This window comes from Asparagus officinalis, chromosome 3 (assembly GCF_001876935.1).
Source record: "Asparagus officinalis chromosome 3, Aspof.V1, whole genome shotgun sequence".
NCBI classification, from domain to species: Eukaryota; Viridiplantae; Streptophyta; class Magnoliopsida; order Asparagales; family Asparagaceae; genus Asparagus; species Asparagus officinalis.
Genome location: NC_033796.1, coordinates 95,911,705 through 95,920,928, shown reverse-complemented (window position 1 = coordinate 95,920,928; position 9,224 = coordinate 95,911,705).

The window sequence follows — 9,224 nt, the reverse complement described above, 5'->3', positions numbered from 1 at the left end:
TTCCTGGAAGTTCATCTGGAAATACCTCTGGAAATTCTCGGACAATTGGTATTTCGTCTAAGATTGGTTTTCCATCATCAACCACCTCAACTGAAGCCAAATAACTCATACATCCACTCCTCAGCGCTTGATGTGCTTTAAGGGCTGAGATGATTTTTAAGGGTTCTAAAGATTTACTACCATCAAAACAAAATTCTGGTTGGCTGAGAAATTTGAATACTATTTTCTTTTCTCGACATAAAATAGAAACATGATTTAAGGATAACCAATCCATTCCCAATATGACATCAAAATCATGCATTTCTAGCATCATTAATTCTACAGGGAGTTCCTTGTCGAGAATATTAATTTACCCCTACAACCCTGCTTTGATACTAATATACTACCTCCAGGTGTACTAACAACCAATTCTTGTTGTAGGGTATCACAGGGTAATTTGTTTCTCTTAACAAACTGTGCAGCAATAAAGGAATGCGATGCGCCAGAATTAAATAGTACTCAAGCATGAACTGATGCAAAAGTTAGCGTACCTGTCACCACATCTTTGTTTGCTTCTGCTTCCTTCTCAGTCAAAGAATAAACTCGGGCCTTAGCTTGAGGATACCAGTTCCCACCACTAGAGTGGCCAGTCTGGAAGGTATTCCGAGATGGTTGCTGTAGGGGACAATTTGCTATTTCGTGATCGTTCTGATCACATCTCAAACAAGCTCCAGTATTTCTCAAATAGTTTTTCCCTTCATGCCCAAGTTTATGACAAACATCACATCTCAAAGTTTTCTGGTTAGGAAATTTCTAATCTTTTTATCCAAAATTCTTCTTTTTCTTTCTCCAATTACTATTTTTTCCACCACGATTATCTTGCCATAATTGCTTCTTTGGGTAGGAGCTACTCGTCTCATTATTTAGTTTTGTATCAATCTTATTTTTTTAATTAATAAGGCCTTCTTTAATACTTCTCCATATGTAGAAGTTCAAATGCACTGACCACCTTCCGTATGTCTGGTCGAAGCCCTTCTTCAAAGCGACAAGCTCTATCCTCCTCCTTACCCAACAAGTGAGTGGCAAATTTTGATAGATAAGTGAACTCCTATTCATATTCAGCTATTGTCTTGTCACATTGCTCTAATTTTCGAAACTCTTGTTCTTTTTGCTTGTGAACCATTGAGGGAAAATACTTTTAATAAAAATTCTTTTTAAATTTCTCCCATGATATCTTGTATGCTTTCTCGCCCAACGTCCTGACCTGCATTTGCCACCACCTGTAAGCATAGTCTTTTAACATGTACATCGCATAATCAACATTTTCCTCTTCAGGGCATCTCATGTATGTGAAGACGTTTTTCATTTCTGTGATCCAATGCTCAGCAATCATAAGATCAGTTGTTCCCTCAAAACTGGGTGGAGATAGTTTCTTGAATTCCCCCATGCCACTTCTTAATTTTGAGTGTTCCTCGTTCTGACCATTCGTCTGATTACGATCGATTTGATCTTGTTGTCTGGTGACTACAGATGTCACTGCTTACAGCAGATCCATCAATGCATTATTGTCTATTAAGTTTCCTGAGGTGGATGCACGTGCAATTCTAGATCTCATTATTTCACCTATTGTCTGATTTAGATCTTTATCTCCGTTAGGAGGGGTTTGCTCATTACCTGAAGTCATATCTTCCTATAAATAATAAAATGTTTGGGTCAACTATAATATAAGAAATAATTTCTAAGTCAGCCACACATATGCAATTTAAGCAATTATGAACTCAATCATTACTCAATATTATAACACAAATCAGTAATTACAAACCAAAAGTATATTATTAATATTTAACTTTTTAGTCCATACATATATCTGATTATATGGGTTTACATATATACATATTTTCTACCAAAATGTCCTACATATACCAAAAGAGTGACTACTAAAACCCATATACTGATATTACAAAATTATCCTAACAGTTATGCTCTATTTTAGTGAAGAAGAGGAGCTGCTGGAGATAGACTCCTCGGTCGCCTCAGTCTCTTTTGTGTCCTGGCTATGGTTAGAGTCTGACATGAGGTTAGGATCAATGCCAGAAGTCCCCCATCCTTCAAGATCGAGGTATGGACCAATACCCAGGGTATTCAACTCACCCTCAGAGGAGGCAAGTCCTTGGTAATCACTAGGAATCTAGGCTATAAGGGACTACGTGTCAGAGGGGTCGGATGAAATCATAATGATTTCTGAAGGTGATGACTCAACTAGAACAACTTCTACTACTAGATCCTCATCCTCAGCATGATCAACCTCAGATTCTGATGAATCTATTATAATAACTTCTATTTGCTCGACCTCCGTTGAGTCTGGGGTCATATGGTTAGCCACTATCAAGCTTGGGTTAGTCTCATCAGAAGTGTACCCCCAGCCTGTTAAGCTAGGTTCCCAGGAGCTGTCTACAGAAATCATAGAGCTGGACATGGTATATGATGAACTAGAAGATGAATTGGTTCCTGTCATCCTACAAAAGGGGAACCATCCATCAGCTCACTGAAGTAAAAGGACAAAGTAAAATAAAATAAACACCTAAACACTTCTTAACGAACCGAAAAGGCTTTACTATAAAAATATTTATATGCATACAAATATATCACCTAATTTATCCATATGATAACACTCATCTAGATACGCTATGACAACGTGCCCTACAAGGCTTCTAACGTCGAAACCTAAGCTCTGATACCATCTTACTATCACGCCCTGAAACTACAACGGAAATTCATAAAATACGAGGTACGTGATAGCAGTATCTATGCACAAGACAATTCTTATGCATAAGTCAAGTGTCACGCACCGCTTCTTAAAATATCAGGGAATCCGAACGTGAACAAGCTCACGACGTATTAGACTGAGGAGAAATAAGTACTAGACCCCTTCTGCTCAATCTAATACGCTAAGCGTTATGCAAATATAAAGCGAAGGCACAGGTCCCCGATCACAGTAGCAAGAATATAATAAACAACTCAGAACCAAAAGATACATATCACAACTGAAATGATCATCTAGACATAATATTCAGGCCAAACTTGCCCTTACACAAAACTATCTGAATGAAATGCTGGAAAAATATAAAATACAATGATCCGGTGAAAAATAAAAGTACTACAAAAGTAAACTAGGGTCATCAACTAACTAAAAGAGGTAACTAAATTTTAACTTGTTCTTTCACTCCGTCTACAAAGCCTTCCTATGGAGGATCTTCTAGCTCCTGTACTACTCCGAACTATAGCTGTCCGTCCTCTAAATCTGACGTACATCCCGAGAGAAAGGAGTACGTCAGCGTGCATGGCACACGATAAGATCCCAAAAGGAAGAATAGAAACGGTCGTTCGACCAATGCAATAATGGTAATAACAATAGAAACATGTAACTGAAATACTAATAATCTAAATATAATTTACTACTAGAATAGAATAATCAGAATAAATCCAAGGAAATTACTAATAATCTAAATATAATTTACTACTAGAATAGAATAATCAGAATAAATCCAAGGAAATCAACCAAGTAACAAGTCGATCATGCAGCTAGCGATCAAAATAATCATCCAAGTACAGAGTCATACACTAGATCGAATTAATACTAAAAAATCTACAACTCGAGATGTAGTACGTCGAGCGAAATAATCCAAAAAAGGTAACCCTCATGTATATACCATATGTCTCGAATTGTAGATAATTAAATATTAATCCCAATCTATGTATGAAAAGAAACATAACTGGTCCGTATCTCACAAGAATTCATACATAGCTAAGAAACAATGTTATGTAACTAGCCATCCTATAACAGGTCGCTGGTTCACATCTCACACAGAATCAACGCTCATATCATCGGATAACTGACTTTTTAAAAATCTCCTACGTGCACCCAATACACCCCTACACAAGATCGCTCAGAGGGCTACACACAATCCGATTTCAGCCTGGTCCGAACTCAAGCTAAACTCGGATGAATGTCAAAGTCACGGACCAAAGTGACTACACAAGCTTCACTTTGGCCCAACAAACCAACCCCAATGCTACACAAGATCATGGGGTGAGCCTGGAAGATACATCAACAGTCTTATCTGATTACATGAGCATGGACCTTCCCATCCTAATTCTTCCCATTTTTCTAAGTCAACACAACACATGTTTCTAGGTCACGCAAGGCCACTACAGTGATGACCACTAACGGTTCTCAATCACAACAAGAAATAACAATTACAACTGATCATGTACGATAATATCAGAGCACATCACATAATTAAGAATTAGAAATCATAAAATTGTTCTAAATAATATTCTGAAATAATAAATTATTTACTTCAAAATAATTCTTTTTCTAAAATAAATTCTTTTCATATTATAATAATTCTAAAAATAATCTTTTAAAAAAATAAATTCATAAATTCAAAAATAATCTTTTTATAAGATAAATTATCATTAATTCAAAATAGTCTATTTTCCTAAAATAATTTCTTTTTAAAAATATTTATCATTCTAAATTAATTTCTTCCACAAGATAATTTCTAAAAATTATTATAATTAGTCTAAAATAATTCTTTTTCCAAGATAATTTCTTTTAAATTATTATAATTTTCCTAAATTGATTTTGTTCTCAAATAATTTTTTTTAATTAATATAATTATCTAAAAATGATTCCGCTACCAAAATAAATTCTTTTAATTTATCATAAGTATTCTAAAAATGCTAATTATCATATTATGATGATTTATCTAATATTATTCATCAAACAATCCCACACAGATAAATATTAATAGATCTAAAATTATAGATAATTCATAATAAATACAAAAATTCAGTTCTGAGCAAGTGGGATCTTGCCTTGGGTATATCGTGGACCGTAGTGGGGGCCGTCCGGGTGGTTGCACATCGTTATGATGAGTTTGGCGGAATCGACGGCTAAAATTTTAATTAGAGTGTTAATGCAACATGCGATATTCAAACGAGTATAACAAGGTGTAGATAGGGAGCCCAAGTGAAAGGAATATACCGTGTAATAGACAACATGAAGGGCTACGCACCGGCAAAGGAATCGACGAAAGCGGAGGTCGGAGTTGGCCGAAAAACACACGCGAAGTCGGCTCCGAACTGTAGTTTTCTGCAGTGAACAGATCGCTGTTCGGCTCGTCGGTGGCGGGCGCATGCGAGCGTTGTCGCGGTGGCGATGGGGGGTGCTATAGGTTGGGACAGCGACGACAATGGGTAGGCGACGACGGGTCTGGTTCGGTACGGCTCGGATGACAATTGGCAGGAGGAGCTTCGAGTATTGTCGACAGGCGCGCATCTGATGGGCGTGTGAAGGGCTGTCTTGGTGTCGGCGCGATTGAAGAAGAGGAGGAGCCTTAGCAGGTTGAAGCTCGGTGCTGCGTGCAGGTCAGGAAGCTGGCAGGGGACGGCATCGCGGCGCAGGTCGCTGGGGAGAGAGGCGAGGTGCTCGGGCCTGGACGGGCCTCGTCGGACGCACGGATTGCCAAGCGCGAGCGACGAAGGGCGCGCGAGGCAGGCAGTAGATCCATGAGGGTGGGCAGGCACAAGGGCATGACTGCTCGCGCAGCATTCTAGTCGGCGGGGCCCTAGCCGGAGGCGAGATGACGTTGGCGAGAGGCGGCAGGTGCGTGAACTCAGTCGGCGACGCGGCGAGAGGCGAGCGCGATGCGGGAGGAGGTTAGGGCGGATGCGGAGCTTGGAATGGGAGCCGGCTGGTGTGCGCGCTTAGAGCGTCAGGTGATTGTGGGTGAGGGAGTGTGGTCTGTCGGTCGAGTGGGAGTGGTGCGCGCTCGGCCCGGAGCTTGAGGTGGTGATGAAGGCTCTGAGGAGAGGAGAAGAGGGAGGAGCGGCGGTTGACACGGCGCCCGTTTCTCTGGACGTTGTGCAGCGGACAGTGCTGAGGGTTCAGCGTGAGAGCGTGGGGGGCAAGAGAGAGAGCAGAGAGAGAGAGATGAGCAAATTGGAGAGAGAGAGAGAGAGATCGACGTGTGGGTGATCCTTCGTGAATGACGTGAGGCGGTTTTTGAGGAGGAGTTTGGGAGGAAACACGACGGTGTAGGGAGTGCGCGGACTTGGGGCGGTTTTAGGGGAAGTAGGGTAGGGGAGAGAGAGTGTGAGAGAGATGAAGAGAGAGAGAGAGAGAGAGAAACAGAGTGAAATACCGCCAGGAAAAACATAAGGAATAATACCCCTTTAAATAATAATTTAAAAATACCAGAAAATTCAATCAAATAATTATTGAAAATTTATGATCAAAATAATAATAACAATAATAATAATGAATAATTAACTATTAATTTAAAAGTTTTATGAAAACAATTAAATTTATAATTAGCAAAAGTATTAAAATAATATAATACCGTATTTTTAAATCGTAAAAAATTCTAGAGAAATTGGGAAAAATACAAATACTCTTTTAGAAAAATAATATTTAATATTTAAATACTAGAAAATTATTTAAACCCGTATTAAAAATTTATAGTCATTACATCTCACCCCCTTAAAACAAATTCCGTCCTCGGAATTAAAACAAGGACGAAATATAAAGACAGATTCATCTCAACTCATATAAAGTTTAAAATATATTGCATATCCATAAATAGGAAAAGTCATGCAAGGCGTTTCAAAATAAGAAACAAGACAAGACAGCTAGGATTCAGGAAATAGATGAGGGTACGCATCTCAGACTCAGTTTCCCAAGTCGACTCTCCAGGAGAATCTGGGTGCCACATCACACGAACAAGCAGAACGGTCTTATTCCGGAGGGTCTTCTCCCTTCGGTCCAAAATCACCACAAACTGCTTCTCGTATGTCAAATCGGATCGCACCTCAATCTCCGAGAAATCTACGACATGACTCGGATCTCCAACGTATTTTCGCAAGTGAGAAACGTGGAATATGTTATGCACTCCAGCCAGGACGGGTGGTAATGCAAGTCGGTACGCCACTTCTCCAACTCTCTCTAATACGTTGAAAGGTCCCAAATATCGCGGACTCAACTTCCCATGCCTTCCAAAGTGAATGGTGCCTCGGTTGGGGGAAATCTTCAGGAACACATGATCTCCTGGCTAAAACTCCAAGTGTCAGCGCTTCGTATCTGCCCAATGCTTAAATCTATCCTGCGCTATGCGAAGTCGCTCCCGGATTATCCTGACTGCATCAACTGATCTCTCAATCAACTCTGGCCCAAAAATCTCCCGTTCACCAATATCATCCCAACTCAACGGAAAACGGCACTTCCTGCCATATAGTGCTGCAAAAGGGGCCATTCTAATACTAGCCTGAAAACTATTGTTGTATGCAAACTCCACCAAATGCAAGTGATCTTCCCATGATTCGTGAAAGTCAAGCATACAAGCTCTAAGCATATCCTCTAAAATCTGAATGGTCCTTTCTGATTTTCCATCACTCTGAGGATGATAAGCTGTGCTGAAACTGAGACTGGTCCTAAGACTCGCCTGTAAACTCTTCCAGAACTCTGAAGTAAATCGGGTATCGCGATCCGAAACGATGCACACTGGAACTCCGTACAATCGTACAATCTCCTACAATACTAGGGATTTACTAACACTCTTAGAAAGAGGAACTCATCGAACATATAGAGATAGATATGTTTACCTCCATGTATCTCTGAGCAAGATGCTCCGCCGACTATCCCACTCGGAATGGAATGAAGTGAGGCGATTTGGTTAATCGATCTACGATCACCCAAACAACATCATTCTGTCTAGTGCTTCAAGGTAAGCCAGTAACGAAGTCCATAGTGATATGCTGCCACTTCCATTCTGGAATAGGAAATGGCTGCAAAAGACCTGCGATGCGCTGATGCACTACCTTCACCTGTTGACATACAAGGCACTTAGCCACATCTCTCTTCATACCACGACACCAAAAGTTCAGTTTTAGATCCTTGTACATCTTCGTACCTCTAGGGTGAATAGAGTACGGTGAGCTATGAGCTTCCCATAATATCTCCTCTCGAACATCTCCTTCTAGTACGCAGATACGACTCCCAAATCGTAAGGATCTTTCCTCATGAACAATAAATTCCGGCCGAAGACCAGCCACTGCTAACTCTCTACACTTCTGAAGAAATGAGTCATCGGCTTGTGCAGCCTTGATCCGCTCGACCGATGTCGATTGAATCTGAAGATTCATCAAAGAAGCGGTGACTCATGGAAGAAGAACTTCTATACTCATATCCCTGGCAAACGGCTCAAAGCATCTGGTACTACATTGACCTTGCTAGGGTGGTACTGAAGGTCGATGTCGTAGTCTGCCATCAACTCCAACCATCTGCGTTGTCTCATGTTGAGCTCCTTCTGAGTGAAGATGTACTTCAAGCTCTTGTGATCCGTAAACACCTTCACTTCCTCTCCTAACAAATAATTTCTCCAAAGCTTAAGGGCAAAAATCACAGTTGCCAACTCCAAGTCGTGGGTAGGGCAATTCTTCTCATGTTGCTTCAACTAACGAGATGCATATGCTACCACATGACCGTTCTGCTGGAGAACGCATCCCAATCCTCTATCAGATGCGTCGCAGAACACTTCAAAGTTCCCACTCTTGTCTGGTATTGTCAAGACCGGGGCTGAGATCAGTCGAGACTTTAACTCTTCAAACGCCCGCTCACAAGCGTCGGACCAGACAAATCTAATATCCTTCCTCATAAGTCGCATCATCGGCTCAGTGATCTTCGATAAATCCTTGATGAAGCACCGTAATATCCAGCTAGCCCCAGGAAGCTCTTAATGTCAGATACTGTCCTAGGGGTACGCTAATTTCTCACTGCAGATATCTTCTCCGGATCCACTGATATGCTGTCTCCTAACACTACATGTCCCAGAAACGCTATACGATCTAACCAAAATTGGCACTTGCTATACTTGACGAACAACCGATGCTCTCTCAGGGTCTGCAACATGTACCGCAAGTGCTCCGCATGCTCCGCTTCACTCTTGGAGTACACCAGGATATCATCAATAAAGACTTCTACAAACTTGTCCAGCACATCATAGAATACCAGATTCATCAGGTTCATGAATATCGTTGGCGCATTAGTCACACCAAACGGCATCACTAAGAACTCATAATGTCCATATCTCGCCCGGAATGCAGTCTTGGGAACATTAGAGTCCTTGACCTTCACCTGGTGATATCCACTCCGCAGATCCAGCTTAGAAAATACTCTCGATCCT